The sequence below is a fragment of the Schistocerca americana genome, chromosome 3 (genome assembly GCF_021461395.2).
Source record: "Schistocerca americana isolate TAMUIC-IGC-003095 chromosome 3, iqSchAmer2.1, whole genome shotgun sequence".
Lineage (NCBI taxonomy): Eukaryota > Metazoa > Arthropoda > Insecta > Orthoptera > Acrididae > Schistocerca > Schistocerca americana.
The window spans coordinates 795,857,096-795,875,764 of NC_060121.1; positions in this window are offsets into that span (position 1 = coordinate 795,857,096).

Here is an 18,669-nt window from a genome sequence, read left to right on the forward strand (position 1 = left end):
AACACCGCGATTCCTGGTGTGTCCGCTGTGCCGTGCGTGTGATCATTGCTTGTACAGCCCTCTCGCAGTGTCCGGAGCAAGTATGGTGGGTCTGACACACCGGTGTCAATGTGTTCTTTTTCCATTTCCAGGAGTGTATATGAGCCATGACATATTGAGCAGAACTTGTGCAACCGGAAGTAAGATGCATCTAAGAAGACTTTCAGCTATTTGAGCCACATTTGAAGTAAAAATAACACAGAAAAACAACGCAGGATTTTCTTCTTCCTTTGAGAACGACAACAAGAGCTTGCAGACTTACATTGATGAGTCGACACTTTATGACCACCTGCTCTACAGCGTATTGCTGCGCCTTTGAATGCAATGCAGCAGCGATTCTGGAGTACCAAGGTACGTGATGCACCCGACCAGCGACATTGACAGAAGGTCCAGTTTTGATGGCCCCGTTAAAAGACGCTGATTCTTCTTCTGGTTCGATTTAACCTTAATTCTGACCTTAAGCGTTATTCCAAATAAAGGATACACTATTCGCCATATCTATTGTACTTGGTGTAGCTATGGTGCTCCATACCAAGAGCAGGCAGTGCCTCCTATCTGTTGGTAAATTCAGCTGTGTGCAATGTCGCCTGAAGTCGATAAGAGAATATAATGAGAGCTGCGCGCGTGATTTATCTAAAAAGCACAACGGTATCTGACTACACGATTTCAGTAACACTGATAATTGAATGAATTTCATTGATAATTTAAATAGAAATTTTTCAAGCAGGAGAGCTATTTTCATGAATCACAGGATCTGGAATGAGGCGGTGGTCAGAACATAGGCGAAAAGACTGATGATTCATGGTGTTGTTGTGATCTTCAGTACTGAGACTGGTTTGATGCAGCCCTCAATGCTACTCTATCCTGTGCAAGCTTCTTCATCTCCCAGTACCTACTGCTACCTACATCTTTCTGAATCTGCTTAGTGTATTTATCTCTTGGTCTCCCTTTACGATTTTTACCCTCCACGCTGCCTTCCAATACTAAATTTGTGATCCCTTGATGCCTCAGAACATGTCCTACCAACCGATCCCTTCTTCTGGTCAAATTGTGCCACAAACTCCTCTTCTCCCCAATTTTATTCAACACCTCCTCATTAGTTATATGATCTACCCATCTAATCTTCAGCATTCTTCTGTAGCACCACATTTCGGAAGCTTATATTCTCTTCTTGTCCAAACTATTTATCGTCCATGTTTCACTTCCATACATGGCTACACTCCATACAAATACTTTCAGAAACGACTTCCTTACACTGAAATCTATACTCGATGTTAACAAATTTCTCTTCTTCAGAATCGCTTTCCTTGCCATTGCCAGTCTACATTTTATATCCTCTCCACTTCGACAATCATCAGTTATTTTGCTCCCCAAATAGCAAAACTCCCTCACTGCTTTAAGTGTCTCATTTCCTAATTTAATTCCCCTCAGCATCACCCGACTTAATTCGACTACATTCCATTATCCTCGTTTTGTTTTTGTTGATGTTCATCTTATATCCTCCTTTCAAGACACTGTCCATTCCGTTCAACTGCTCTTCCAAGCCCTTTGCTCTCTCTGACAGAATTGCAATGTCATCGGCAAACCTCAAAGTTTTTATTTCTTCTCCTTGGATTTTAATACCTACTCCGAATTTTTCTTTTGTTTCCTTTAGTGATTGCTCAATATACAAATTGAATAACATCAAGGAGATGCTACAACCCTGTCTCACTCCCTTCCCAACCACTGCTTCCCTTTCATGTCCCTTGACTCTTATAACGCAATCTGGTTTCTGTACAAATTGTAAATAGCCTTTCGCTCCCTGTGTTTTACCCCTGCCACCTTCAGAATTTGAAAGAGAGTATTCCAGTCAACATTGTCAAAAGCTTTCTCTAAGTCTACAAATGCTAGAAACATAGGTTTGCCCTTCCTTAATCTAGCTTCTAAGATAAGTCTTAGGGTCAGTATTGCCTCACGTGTTCCAATATTGCTACGGAATCCAAACTGATCTTCCCAGAGGTCGGCTTCTACCAGTTTTTCCATTCGTCTGTAAAGAACTCGTGTTAGTATTTTGCAGCCGTGGCTTATTAAACTGATAGTTCGATAATTTTCACAGCTGTCAACACCTCCGTTCTTTGGGATTGGAATTATTATATTCTTCTTGAAGTCTGAGGGTATTTCGCTTGTCTCATACATTTTGCTCACCATTTAGTAGAGTTTTGTCAGGACTGGCTCTCCCAAGGCTGTCAGTAGTTCTAATGGAATGTTGTCTACTCCCGGGGCCTTCTTTCGACTTAGGTCTTTCAGTGCTCTGTCAAATTCTTCACGAAGTATCGTATCTCCCATTTCATCTTCATCTATATCCTTTTCCATTTCCATAATATTGTCCTCATGTACATCGCCCTTGTATAGACCCTTTTTATACTCCTTCCACCTTTCTGCTCTCCCTTCTTTGGTTAGATCTGGGTTTCAATATGAGCTCTTGATATTCATACAAGTGGTTCTCTTTTCTCCAAAGGTCTCTTTAATTTTCCTGTAGGCAGTATCTATTTTACCCCTAGTGAGATAGGCCTCTACATCCTTACATTTGTCCTCTAGCCATCCCTGCTTAGCCATTTTGCACTTCCTGTCGATCTCATTTTTGAGACTTTTGTATTGCTTTTTGCCTGCTTCATTTACTGCATTTTTAAATTTTCTCCTTTCATCAATTAAATTCAATATTTCTTCTGTTACCCAAGGATTTTTACTAGCCCTTGTCTTTTTACCTGCTTGATCCTCTGCTGCCCTCAGTATTTCATCCCTCAAAGCTACCCATTCTTCTTCTACTGTATCTCTTTCCCCCATTCCTGTCAATTGTTCCCTTATGCTATCCCTGAAACTCTGTACAACCTCTGATTTAGTCAGTTTATCCAGGTCCCATCTCCTTAAACTCCCACCTTTTCGCAGTTTCTTCAGTTTTAATCTACAGTTCATAACCAATAGATTTTGGTCAGAGTCCACATCTGCCCTGGAAATGTCTTACAATTTAAAACCTGGTTCCTAAATCTCTGTCTTACCATTATATAATCTATCTGATACCTTCTAGTATCTCCAGGCTCCTTCCATGTATACAACCTTCTTTCGTGAATCATACTCAATGAAAAAGAACGTTTATTAACGCGAGGTGTGGTGTTGTCGAGTTTAGCGATCATTTAATAAGCAAAAATCGTCTTAATAATATGGTTCCTTACAGTGGTTGATTTTTTTTTTTGCGAACTCTGTATTATCCTGTCAGCAGAGGATCTTGCCATCGGAAATATGAAGCAGGGTTGCTCTTGCCAATGCATTAAAAACCCACAGTAGCAGTGAATGGATAACTCAAGAAGATGAGTTCACCAATAATTGCTACGAATTGGGGGCAGCTGCTGTCAAACCCGGCTTATAACAGTTCACTCTGCTCAAGAAGATCTGAAGAGCATAATGGAGAAATCCTGACTGAAACGGCTAGTAAAAAGCAAGTCGCCCTTCCAAAAACTAAGCTGAAAACCTATAAAATTTACACACGCTTAATTTAGCTACATAACTGCTTTGCTAACTGAATTAAATTACTGCGTGGAGTACTTGCATTACAAAAAAAGCGACATGCTGGATTCCCAAATAATAAGTTTATCCTAAGTGCGTAGAGAACAGTACGTGTTACCACACCCCACACTGTCATGTCGCGGCGTATTGGTTGGACCAAAAGCTTTCTAAAATTTCTCAGAGGATGTGTGAGACGCCCGCTAAACCCACAGGGCAGAGCAAAAGATTAGGATTGTGGAAAGGGCCAAATAAGGTGTCGGTCAGGTTCACTCAAAATTGTAATTTCTTGTACTTTAATAACATCTTTAAACCAAAACGGCACATAGAAGAACCTTTAAATACACGAGTTTCCAAAAGGAAATTATTTCACAGCTGAACACCTCCAAACAAGAAAGCTTAAAAATCACTAAAATAAAAATGCAGTTAAAATAGCAAATAAAATTATAAAAGTATATATGGTATCACAGTTAAGCTGGAAAGCCTCAATGCAAAAGTAGGTAGAACAAACATATGTAAGGTGCAATACAAGCGGCTGAGGGCCACAAGTAAATTTGAAATTTTTAAAGTATATTACCATAATCTTTCAAAGCAGAAGGCCGCAATGTTTTGCTTAGAGGGTAATTTCAAGAATAAGGTTTTAAGCGGCTTAAGGCCCACAATTGATTTTCCAAAATTCAAAAAATACTTGAAGTCCAGTAAAAACAAGAAATTTTAAATCATTGGCTATGATAAATTATAAACAGACAATTAAACACCGGTGAGAAAGACAGTAAAGACAACAGCACTCAGAAGCCTCCAGGGGATCGGTCTGTCCTCGTTCACTTAGGTGAGACAGGTAGTGAGCCCAACAGCACTTGATCTGTCGGAACCCAACCAAGGGACAGTCACGGACCGACCGACAAAACGACTAGCTTGCGACCAATCGGTACATGAGAACTCAAACACAGAAGGTTACGAACGTGATTATCCACAATGAAATATGTATTAAGCTGTCAAAACTACACACCATGTCGGACAGCGACAACAAGTGAAAAAAGGACGCTGCCTTAAATTACGTTAGTGGCCAAGGCAGGTAACCGGAACACTAACGGCCACAAGGCAGAAAATTCTGCTGGTGCACTTGAATTGTAGTCAACCAATATAGTTAACTGCACCGCATGGCGGCTAAATTTCAGCAATAGAAACACTCGGTGTTGCTCACAGGAAAACCTCCCCAACAGCGAACCACCGAAACTGACCACACAACCCGAATGGATGTGGCTACTACTCAACTTGGCGTCCTGGGTCGGTGAACAACGAAGCTCGTAGCGATCGGACAGCTCCACACACGCTCAGACACTGAACAGGGACCGCCAGCGGACCCAGCCAACTGTACCTCGCGGAGACAACTTCCCTGGACCGCAGCAACCGACCGACTCCTCTCAGAATGCCGAAAACATCTAAAAAGGTAGTCAGTGGAAATAATGCCAACTACACACACAACCTGACATACACTTGGACGAAGACATGAATGATACCCGACAGTAACCAAGCACGCATGAATGCATGAATACAAATCGGGAGTCGATGCACACGCACGCAGCCGACTCATGAACGATCGGCGAGCGAAAACGCGTCGTCCGGTAGGACGACCGGCTGACGATCCAGCAAGACCGTGGCCCGGCTCAAGCGATGCGTGGCGGCAATGGTCGGGCGAGCCATGTCGACGCAGACCTCACTGCTGCTCCAACCCTACTGCACTAGTGCCGCATTGCAACTCCCCAACTGGCAGGTCCGGACTGCACTCCAGACGCGTTCCAACTGACTGGCAGCCTGAACTCGCGACCCGAACTGGCTTACGACAGACAACGATGGGGAAGTAGTAACAGTCGAGCAAAGATACTACGAGAAGGGATATATCGATACGCGCTGCTAGCGCTGCTCATGATCAGGTAAAGCAGCAACTCAGTGTCAGTAGTAATTTAAATTAACGTAGTGAGGTGAAAGTACGTTAAAAACAGGGTGTAAGATATATGACGGAAGGAAGACCCACGCCTCCCTGATTGGCGGCCAGCCAATCGTCATCAGTCAGTACTGAGAATGTTACACAACAGTTGTCAAACTTGTGATGTACTCATATTTACCACAACATTTTGAGGACTACGTTATCCCGTTATCAAGTACTATAAAACTAGGACACAAATAATAAATATGTCGCAATACTTCACACACCGACAACTACGTAAACGTTATGTGGTCCTTTAGTACAACATACCTTTAATCTTCTATGCCATTGGGCACCGTCAAAAGTAAAAAGCCAGCAGCAAACATAAATTATCAAACATAAAACTCTTCCCTCAACATCTCATCTTGGTGCATCATACTCTCACGTGCCTCAGCCATAAACTAAGGGCAGCTGCCTTCACCTACCGAAGATAGTACTATGGGATAATGAATATATCACAGCACGCAGCGCTGCTGCGGTCTATCGAAAAATCCTTCAACGATATATGGCAAGTCCCAGCAAATTCAAAAAATCAGTGTTACACCTGTGTTGCAGTATACAATGACCAACAGAAAATACTGAACCGAACGCCACCACTTACAATGAGTTGGTGCCTGTTTCTCAAGGAGGACATCACTAAAGTGGGTCCAGAAAAGCACCTTGGACAGTTCTGAACTCTCAGTTAACGCGCTGACGGATGCCTCTCTTAAAGATCAAAAGTCTGAATTTCCTCTAAATTTGACAGAAACAACCCTTTATCCTCAAACAGTGTCATGCTATCTGTGATGTTAGTCAACGAATGCTGCTCATTCTTGAGGTGCTTCGCCACCGCTCATGAGCCATTCTCTTTATTATTGTGCTCTTTAAACCCCTGCTTTAAAATTTCTTCCCGTTTCGACCACGTACTTCATTTTACAATCCTGGCTCTTTATTTCTTAAATATCCGCTTTTCCCATTCAGTGCCTGTGCCAGTCTTATGCTTCAGCCTGTGCTCATGTTTGTTGCCCGTCCTGAATCCACTTTTAACTCTTTTGTTGTTAAATAGCCCCGTCAATTTATACAATTCCCCAGTATGGCATGCCTCTATATTCCCGCGGATTTTTCTCGTTTTATTGGCCTCTGTACGCTACCGCTATTTGCCTCAATGTTTTCATTTCTTCATCCTTGCTCTTAGGACTTAGTGGGATGTAAATAGCCCTGTGCACAGCATGTTTGGAGACTGCTAATCTATGTTTATGGGATGGCATGAGGTCTTGTCAGCTGCTGCTCCTGGAGACGTCTGTTTCCTTAATGGTCCTGTCTCAAGCTTGTTTTTCGTATTCCCAATCACCAATTCAAGATAATATTAAAATCCCTGTTGCTCATGCTCTACTGTAAATACTGTACTTTTATACATCTTGTTAAGGTCACTCACCAACTAATTTAATTCATCCCCGGATCCTTGATACAACATATCATCAGCATATCTTCCGTACATATATATTTCTTTACAATACTTGACATTTTCTTGCAAAAAAGCAGCTTTAAATGCATTCAAGATGATGTCCGCCATCTGCCCAGTTAATGTACAAACCGTTGCTAAACTATTCTTCTGTACATAAAAATTAGCATTAAACTTAAAATAGTTGTGCAATAAGACAGATGTTTAATAATCCTATAAATTCGTCTATTTCAGTGTAAGATATTTTACCATAACCACGTAAGTTCCTTTACGTAACGTCTATGGTTTCCTCAACTGGCAAAGATGAGTACAAATTAGTTACATCTAATGCAGAAGAGCCACTTCCGTATTAGAGAAATCTATGTCAGCATGGTTTTTAACCCTAGGAAAGGTTTTATTGCTCGTATCACACTCTACCACTCCACTTTAAGGCCACGTTTCTTTATTACTAAATGTAGTAACTTTCCTCATTTGTTTTAATTATAATTTCTTTCTTTTTAGGAACAAAAAGTATGTTTTATAGCACCTGATAATGGGATACAGAGTCCCTGAAACATTTTATGATAAATATGTCACACATTTGACAACTGATGTGTATTATTCTTTGTACTGATTCATGATTCAGTTGTACAACTGCTTCACAGCACATAATCATTAGGAATAACAACCCCACAGCACGAAACGCGTCCCCATTTCCGATGGATGCTATAAATGCCAGCGCCTGTTACTCAGTCTCCCATGAGTTTGTCGAAAAAAAAATCCAACAAATTTTCAGTTGAAAATTCCACAGTTTCCGCATTGGTGTGACTGACCAGTCGCAGGCCGAACTTTTAAAAAGAGTGGGACAAACAACTGTGTCCGGTTCGGCCATATCACAAGCCAGCTCTGAAAGTTAAAATTTCAGTGGATGTACCCACGCTTCTACAATAAGAACCAAGAAAGCTATACCATGCTCACACATGCACTACAAACTGTTCATAAACTGATACATCACAGAGCTAACGGAGATTATGTTTTAAGTCCATGTAAATAATAAAAGGAAATAAAATCAATGAAATTGGTTCCCCACGCAATCCTTGACCCAGGTATCGTCAAATGATAAGCACATAAGAGAAAAGCTATCTACTGGAGTAGGCGAAGCCAAGATAATCATTACGACTAGTACTTTCATGCTAGATGGTTGACACGGACTGTTTCCATTGTGCCCACTACAACTTTAACTGACGATGTCGATAGGTCAACATGGAAAAAAAGAGGTCGTCTGTTGCCAATGTTTAACAATGTGCCCTGGACGGTGTGCTCAGAAACACTTGAGAGTGCACTAGTACTGTAATGTGTCCGGAGATATGCCACAGACCGCGTTCTGTCTTGTGTCACAAAACGGGTAAGCCTGCACCCTCCACAGTCTGTGAAGAGGCACCTTGTCGTCGGCACCTGACTTTACCGCCCTTCAAACCACTTCCCATTGATGATAACGACAGTAGTACGCGAACAACCAATCAACTACGCCATTTTGCGATACATGTTCCCAGGCGCCGGACCATAAAAACCTGCCATTTATCAGTTGCTTATGTCAGTGGTTCAAATGGTTCAATCGCTCTGAGCACTATGGGACTTAACATCTGCGGTCATCAGTCCCCTAGAACTTAGAACTACTTAAACCGAACCATGCCCGAGGCAGGATTCGAACCTGTGACCGTAGCGGTCGCGCGGTTCCAGATTGAAGCGCCTAGAACCGCTCGGACACACCGACCGGCTTATGTCAGTGGTTTATCCCGTTTGGGCTCGTATCGTCGCCAGAAACATTCCGTAGTTCCCTGCTTTCTACTTACGCATGCTTTCGTTATTGCGTCATGTGTCTGCAATACCACCAGGTGGAGTTTAATCTCGCAGTGGGCAGTGATCATAATGTGCTGGTTTCGCAGTGTACACTTACTATCTCTTGTTTCACTGCATTTAATACGGCGAAAGAGAGTTTCCTACTAACTTTCCGCTGCGGGATCTGAGAGCGTGCATTGCAATGAACGGTTCAAAATGTTTCAAATGGCTCTGAGCACTATGGGACTTAACATCTATGGTCATCAGTCCCCTAGAACTTAGAACTACTTAAACCTAACTAACCTATGGACATCCCACACATCAATGCCCGAGGCAGGATTCGAACCTGCGACCGTAGCAGTCGCGCGGCTCCGGACTGAGCGCCTAGAACCGCTAGACCACCGCGGCCGGCGCAATGAACGGTATAAAAACTCTTAACTGTATTCAGTTTGGATCTGAATGTGGCAGCAACACTACAGTCCAGCTTAAATATGTTTTTTTTTTCGATCTCTGATGTATGCATTTAGGACTACACTTGTGTTTGTACTAGGTGTATCAGGTACACGTGCAGAAATTTTTCTTGGTGACTGAGGACAGTGTACTAAACATCGTTATATCAGTTTACTTCATTTTCAGACTAATAGTGATAGTTATTAGGAGTAGCATGTTTTTCAGTTGTTTAGCCCCTCCTAGTACACGTGGGAAGAGCAAGCCATTTATATTCCCCTGGGCAGCACGACAAGTTTTAACAGGTGGACAGGTGGACGCCTAATGATTAGTCTATGCTGCAGGCGCAGTCCACTTAGGGGCCCAGTTACGACTGTGCAGAAACCATCAGGTAGTATATTATATGACCTGTTTGCAAGAACAGTGTTTGACACAGAGATAAAACAACCATCACACTGGTGTGTGTACATACTACGGTACCACATATAAAAATAATTGCATTTATACACATTACACACTGTATATCTTTGTCATTAGCACAGAGGGCAGTCTCCCTGTACAGTGTGCAAAGAGTATGAATAGTATAGCAGACGTACAATACTGCCAGTAGCACTAAGTCTTGTCAATCTCTGGCTGTTGCAAATTTGAAGGTAGGATGTATGTACGACACCTCACAGAAAACTGGCACCCCTTCAGCAACAGTCATGCAGTAAGGTTCAAAAATGGTCTCTCGTGCTATTCCCATAAATGAATACTAATTCTGTTTGCTAATTTGCACAATTTTCCGCTAGAATATCTTATCATCTGGTTTTGTTTTTTCGTTGCTTTGAAGAAGTCTTGACAATCCTGTCTTTGGACAGTGACCTGCTGCCTTGTCGTCGCCGTAGCTGCTGACCTGGGAAGTGCCAAATGGCGGCACTCTTCCTCTTCTTCTTCGTCCCCACCCCTGTTCGCCTCCCCTTTTCCACGAGGCCTGTCAGCCGCCGGCGCCCTACGCCCTACCGCGCCTAATGAAACTTCCTGGCCTCCGGGGGGGGGGGGGGGGGGAAGGGGGGGGGGTCGCAGCCCCCACGCTGTGTCCCTTACGCCAGCCGCCGTTTTAATTACAGCCTCTCCTCGCACCCATTACCCTTTTCCTACACCTTGCAGCTATTCGTCGCCGCTCACCTCCCTCGTACCAGCTTCGTCGCCTTGGTCGTTCCCCGCGAACATAGCGCTGCTGGGTCACCATCGTTAACTGTGCTCGAGGCGGTTACTTGTACGAGGTTTCCGCATCGAAAAGGATTATTGTAGCAAGTGAGAGCTTAGGCTACAATCTCTCTTAAATGTAAAAATAGTGAGAGTGTGGTTGCAGTTAACACTCCAATAACAACTGAGGCTTTAAAGATTTACTCCTCCAGCACATGGAACAAATATAATTTTTATAGAAGAAAAGTGATTGAAAGTATAGTCTCATGGGGAAGAGTGTAATAGTATTCTCTCTGTACGAATTTCACGATGCTCTGGATTTCTGTAGAGGAAAAGTGGTTGTCTGGATGCATATTCTGATAGGGAAGAGCTTAATAGTATTCATCATTGTACCAAGTATACTGTGCGCCGCCACTCGTCGATGGCCTTGTCCACGGCAAACGCAAAGGGTGTCTCAGTGTGGTTGGAAAATCAAGGCATACGAAACTCTCCCCAGCAGGACAGTATGGACATGTGATGGTTAACGCTCGCCGGCCGGAGTGGCCGAGTGGTTCTAGGCGCTTCAGTCTGGAACTGCGCGACCGCTACAGTCGCAGGTTCGAATCCTGCCCTGGGCATGGATGTGTGTGATGTCCTTATGTTAGTTAGGTTTAAGTAGTTCTAAGTTTTAGGGGACTGATGACCTCAGAAGTTGTCCCACAGTGCTCAGAGCCATTTGAATCTTTTTTTTGTGTTAACGGTCCTGTTGATGCAGGGAATGGGGCCGCTCGCTACAATCATTAGTGATTATCACGATGTCTGACCAGGAAGTACCAGTCTCCACTGCACAGTGCATTATTATTAAATTTGTCGCTCCGGTAGGTGTAAAACCAGACCACATCCTTAAGAGACTGACTGAACGATTCACAGAACAGATCACAACATGCCTCTCTGGTGGGCAGGCATGTCGGTACCTCCAACGATCCTCTGTCTCTCAATAACTCAAAGACACAGAGACACCACTTCAGTGACACGACTATGAGAACCAAATGCAACGGATTTTAACCCAGTTGATTAAAAAATGTGGCTCTATTTAGTGAAATGGAAAATGACTCACTGCATTTCTTACTGCACTACTACTTGTATTATTTGTCACTTAAGTAAGTAAAATAATTATAGGTGATCACCGGATCTTGTGAACTTGAGTAATATATAGAAATAAATATCATGACAAATTTGTTAATAAAAAGCACAAGTTAATTGGAATACGGGTCAGCAGAACACCTTGTGTTTGCAAAGTGATCTGATTGGCACTTGGTAAAGCTGAACCTAGGATGATGGCTCGACTCTATGACTTTAAATAAATAATGCTATCTCACTGTGATTAGTACAAATGCAGTGACTGTGAACTGAGTCCAGGAACAAACTACTACAATGTACTTTAATCCACAACTGGTGTGACAGAGGGCATGCAGTAAGGTAAGAAAATGCACTCTAAATATTCCTAGTAACGGTACCGCGAAAGTCTCACCACGCACGGGAAGAAAACTCGAGATGCAGTGGCCTGTGAGCCTCGGACGCTGGACTTCCGCTACATCCTCTCTTTCGGATGCACCTTCGCACTCAGACTCTAACTCCAACAACCAAATCTCTTGGAACGCTCCTCATGGAATTTTCGCCAACAAATATTTTGTCTATTGAAAACTCGGAGAACACTCCAATGCCAGTTTCTCCCCACTTCGCGTATCTTACAGCCTCCCTCCACAAGACGGGAAAAAACTGTCCCTGCAATCCCAGCACGTCGACAGGCGTTCGCTGTGACGAGACATGATGCCATGGGCTGCGGTCCAATCAACGTACTCTTACTTTACGTGCATAGGAAACCGCACAGTCCTCTGCTTTTACGTGATCTAAAAGAAACGTCACAGCATTCTCGGCCACACAATGTCCAGCCACCAAGCAGTATTTCTGCAAAATGTTTTCACTACTCAAGCTGATACCGATCTTAACGGGAGCAGGAAACAACATGAGGGCCTGCCGCTCTCACATTCCAACGCAACTTGGCGAAAGAAGTTGTCATAATTGCGCAGTGGCTCCTGCTGATGGCTCTCCACGCCCTCTGAGGATGACCTTCCCCTCCCCCCCCCCTTTCCCCTCCCCACTCCCCCCAACCCACTCCCGTAGCTCAGGCCACGTCCTTATGTCGGATTCAGCCGTGGAAAAGCACCGGCTCGGCTTCTCTTCGCTTTCCCCATACCTATTCGCTGCCATATTCTCAGAACTGGCACCAGTAAAGGTGCGTTGTCCAAGGCAGCGACAACCCCTGCGGCGGAATGGGCTCTTCTCCACGCTTTTAGGTACGCGGCGACGAGACCGAATTTCCTCCGCAGTCGCCGCTGTCTCTCAAGGCGCGACCCAGGCGCAGCTGCGACAGCAACGGGAACGGGATGGTGAAAAGCGCGGCCGAATTGAATTTGACTTTGAACTACTTGGATATTTTACTACAAGAAGGAAATGACACGGCAATATTATTGTTACACCTCAACTTGATGAAGAAGAAGAAGATTAATAGTATTTTTATGGCACATGACAGTGAAGTTTGTTATAATATTTTGATTAATAGGCACCTTGTAAACGAGGAGACCAAATTCAGACTTTACTTTAGGTTAGTTTGCGCATATTTTGCACCTTACAGAAAAAAGCGAAACCTATTCAAGAAACCCATTAGTTCAGCTAAAAAACTCGCAGTGACGCTTGTATTCTTCTGTAATACGCAAATTATTGGCTACAATTATTAAAATAATTTTTACCTTTGTCACAGTTCTAATGGTGCAACAGCTCGTAGCGTTTTAAGACATCGTGGGACGTTAAGTAGTTCCTCATTTATTATTAAGAACAAATATTTTCAGATGGTAATTGAACCCCTTCCCGCTACATGCTGTCATATTTCTCCTTTAAGGTGAAAACAGTGGAACGTTTGGAAAATAACTATTTATTAATACTCCTGCATATCATTTACGTAATAACTTGTGCATAGTACTGAATCACTGTGATAAAAGTCCGTATTTACTCTCTCACCATAGACAGGTATACAGCAACGAAGAGAGAGAAAACTATATATGTACTGTATTCATTGAAATGGCAAGCTGGCCTTAAGAAATTTACTAAATGTAGAATAATTAAACAACGCTCTATTTTAAGAGGAAATAGATCATCCCCCTAAGGTCACCATTCTCAAAGAATGTCTGTTCTGGCACTTTTAAACTTCTCATTCCTGAGTTTTATATCCACTACTTAATTCCTAAACTCCATACCCTTTTTTAACCCAAATAAAATAGTGGAGTGGAGTATTCTCATAGCCATACCCATTTTCACTAGAAAAAAATTTATATACTCCTTCGTAGGCGCCTCTAGGTATTTTATTTTCAATTCTGCGGATGCTTTCTGCTTTCAGACTCTCTTTTTTTTCGATGGAACTTGTATCTCTCTCTCGTCTTAAGCTCTCGTAAGTTAAATGATATGAATACAACTTGTGTATTGTCTCTGGAATCAGTCACAATGTTTGAAACAATACTGTCGGTCTTTTCTTCCGACTGAAAGACTCAAATATTGGAGACTGATCTGCAACATAATATTTCCTGTTTTAATTTATCAAATGTATCACCACAGTGCGTGCAGAAAGTTGAAGGACAGATTTAAAATTAGTTGAATCCAAATGTGTCACCTAAGTAACAATATTTCATCGCCTTACATGATGTTATTAGAGATCTGAGTTAGGATTTAATAGTTAACATTTTACTGCTCTAGCTCCAGTACCGTACTCTTTTGGTTTGTAAACAGATCTAAAAAAATACTGTTTTTGCGAATAATTTTTTTTTCTTTCTCTAAAACTGTTAGTTCTACTGCTATTAAATTTTAAATGCTGCTTCATTACACCGCAGAAATCACAGAAATAATAATACAGCACGGAAAAAAATGGTTCATATGGCTCTGAGCACTATGGGACTCAACATCTGAGGTCATCACTCCCTTAGAACTTAGAACTACTTAAACCTGACTAAGGACATCACACACATCCATGCCCGATGCAGGATTCGAACCTGCGACCGTAGCAGTCACGCGGTTCCGGACTGAAGTGCCTAGAACCGCACGGACATCGGGGCCGGCGTAGCACGGGAAAAATTCCTACTGATTTGGTCACCTTTCAAACAATGCTATTTTTAAATTACACCGTAGGAAAATCTGCAAGCAGCCACAAGTTTTCTTGAAATGATTTCGTTATACTATTACTAGTTTCAAGCTTGAGTCCATCATCAGATGGTAGCGTTGACTTCTTTTGTATTTGTCACCCTAAAACGCCATTCTATAATATGTAAAAGAGGGCTTTTCAGAACGATAGAATTGTAAAAGAAGTCAACGCTACCATCTGAGGATGGGCTCATGCCAGAATCTGGTAATGTTATAATAAAATCATTTCAAGAAAACTTGTGGCTGGTTGCAGTATTTCCTGCAGCATAATTTCCGAAAACAGGCGCAGTGTTCTCGAACCAAAATTGATAAAATAATAAGATTACGATTCCCTGGTGAATTCGGTGGAAAAACTTGGCAGTTTCATTCCACTATAAAAACCGTTTGGCAACACTGATCCGACTACTAACCACTCGCTTGCTGATTCTGCCTCCGAATTTATAGGATAAAAATTTTGCTTGAGAGGTGACGAAATGAGAAGTTAATATTTGTATGACTTATATGCTGTAATAAATCAGCAATAAAAACTTGGTAGCTGTAGAAGTAGCAGTTTTCGAGAAAGGAAAAATTTTATTCAGAAAAACAGTATATTTTAGCTCTGTTTACAAAACCGTAAAACATTCCATTATTAGAGCTACAGCAGTGAAATGTAACTGAAAACCAGTAATTAATATATCTACTAATATCATGCAAAACATTGACGGAAATGCTGTTACTTTAGGAATACTTGTGGATTCAATGAAATTTAGGCCTGTCCTTGAATTTCCTGCAAGCACTTTAACGGCACAAATTTATTTTTCCCGAAGGCAAAGAAGCGGAATCTAATGTCAGATGAAAGTAGTATACTTAAAATCAAGAAAGTTAATTATTTTCCTCAGTATTGAAGTGTAGCCCCAGGACAACCAAGTGATCATACTGAACCCATTTCTTTGGTTTCACTGAGGCATTTGATACCGTTCCAAGCATTCTTTCTCTTCTGCTTCTACATGAGTCCCAAATGTTTCTTCGTATATTTTTGAAAATATCACTGAAATACCATAAAATACAGACTTATGAAAATAAAAGCGTACTACCTTATTTATCTTCTTTCAGGCTTTTAGCAACAGAGGAATCTTTCCCACTCATATTTACTATTAAAAACAGTCTTGATCACAATTTATTTAGTATGGTGGACGGTTTCGACTACTACTGTGGTCATCTTCAGACCAATGAGTAAGAACCTCCTTCTGCTAGTGATTCTCTAACAGAAGGAGGTTCTTACTCATTGGTCTGAAGATGACCACAGTAGTGGTCGCAACCGGTCACCGTACTAAATGAATTGCGATCAAGACTGTTTTTAACAGTAAATATTTGAAACATATTGATCACTGTCACTCCCATAATGTATTCAATAGTAATTCCCCACCAATCTCTAGCATTTTCTTTCCGAAACTCTACAGAACACGTTAGTAGAACTGTGGTAGAAGTATTGTGCCCATTTGTCTACAGACGTTCTCCTATTTACATCCAGATTCTTAAACAGAAAGGTATTTGTAAAAAGCAAAGGAATCTTCGACCTAATGGTAGTTTTCTAACTGTGGCGGTGCTGGAACAAAGCGCCCTTGTACTTTGTGAAGCTTTGAATGCAAGGACACTGATGCTGATAGACTGTCTTACAGAATATTACTTTCTGTGAGTGTCTCATTGTATCACTGTAGTGTTCTTTTCGTAGACATCATGCGACAACACTAGTAGTCCAGTCAAATAGCAGATATACCTTGCAAAAGGCAGGGTAGAAGAGTTTAGTTTTTCAACTCGTTCATATGGTTGGAAAGATTAGAAAACAGAGTTTTGCCAACAAAGTTTCGCTTGGGAAAACTTTCTGCTGTCAAAAAACTTGGAAAATTTCGGCCTTTTTCAGTATTTTCAAAATATCTCAGTTTTCTTGCTCCTATGGCTTTAACGTCTATTTTCTTTTGTAAAGAGCACAAAATTCTCTACTAATTTTATTCTTGACATTTTTTTCTACTCCCAATATCTAAGGCGCTACAGCGCCTCAAAAAATACCAATTTTTCAAATTTTGAGCGTAGTGGCAAGAAACCTTATTTTTGAACACTATTTTTTCAGTTTCTGTTTGTGTAGTATAAATACATTATACATCATGTTATATTTTGGAATTTACCACCTCACTTTCAGGTATTCAATTTCTCTGTATGCAACATGAGGATTGCTGGGCACCCAACTACGGTGATTCTTACATCACTACCTGAAGTTCACTACGGGCCACCTCACCTCTGGTATTTGTAAAACTATAAATATAAAAATACATCATTGAGAGACATAGACACACACACACACACACACACACACACACACACACACACACACACACACACAATAAATTGTCTCAGGAAACTGAACTATTATTAGCTGCAATAGGCAACCTAATTAGTTGGATAATTATTCTTGTGTATAAAAGCCACACAGTTGACATTAAAAATAAGCAGTTTTATTACAATTAAAATGCATTGTCAGTTACTAAAAACTGTTGACAGTTCTGGGTGTTTAATACTTGTAATATCGCACTTTAGCGCACTTGAGACAGATATGATCATGAAATCCAACGTTTTGATGGGCCAGGTTCCTCAGTGTCACCAGAAATACCTTGAGCTACGGATTCAGGGTCTGTACATAGAGTTGATCCCAGATTGACCTCTTCTTTAAGCAGCGAGTCAGCCTCAGGAAGTTCGTTGATTTCGTCAGCGGTTTCATCAACATCCTCCATAACATCTTCTTCACTGTCTTCATATAAAAATTTTGGCACGTTTTCACAGTTGTCCCCAATACATTTCTTGCAAATTGAAGAACATTTCAAACCCGTTTTTCTGCAGGAGCACGCTCCGCTACAGTTCAGCTTGCATGAGCATGAAACAATGTGAAGAAGTGCTTCAGGTGCTGGATCTTGGCTCATTATAACGGGTATTGGACCGTGGTCACTGTGATTCCAGCCCCATTTCTCATTAGGTTTCCAGTTTCCCATCCAACTTTGGACTTGTTGGTAAGTCCGCAACGAATGATGTTGTGCAGTATCTTGTGTAGGTGGCAACCGTGCAAGATTCAGTTTGCTTTTTGTGGCAGACTTGGCGAATAGCTGGTACCGCAAATGGTCTAGTGTGTGGGAACTGCTGACACCTCCACTATACAATGCGATAGTAACCTGTTCTCCTGCTGTTATTATTTCTTCACGGGTAGCATGTGGTTTATTGAACGTGCAAAGCGCTGAGGTTAGGTTTTCATTTTTCGCCACAATATTGCAGCACTTAATTTTTTCTTGACCAAAAAAAGCGGATTTGTATCACATCCGCTAAAGGCGTGAGTGAACAGAATATATTCACTGTCAAACTTGTAAGATGCAGTGGAAAACCACTTGTCTTCTGCATTTCCTCTTCCTGGCTTTAAGAAAAATAAGTTTTCAAAGTCTTGCCCGAAACCGGTCATGTGCACAAGCACGTCAACATCTTCTCCTACATTGAAAACACTTCCAAAATCTTTGGTTCTTGAAATGGCAGATGTTACAATCATAGCATCAGCATCTTCTTGTGCCTGGTGCACTTCAATGCTACACTCCAGAAATTCCTTTTTAAGAAGTGTGATCAAATGCATCTTGTTTCTTTCGTTGTACAAGAACTTGTCCCGAGGGACTTGGTTCACCATCTCTGATTCAACCACAACGTCAACCGAAGAATGTTTTTTGGACCTACGAATCCTCTCAGCACAGAGAAACACATATTTTCCCCCATTTTCTGAGACACCGCTTATGTTTCAAATTATGGTTTCAAAGAGCAATCTTACAGATTCTGGTATGACAGACTCTACATCACATACAAAATTATCAGAGGGAGGGTACTGTTTTAAATCGTATACTACTGATCTTATATCGTCTAATATGATATTTGCAGCTGCTTTGACGATTTGTAGTCTTTCATGCTGAGGATCTGAATTTCT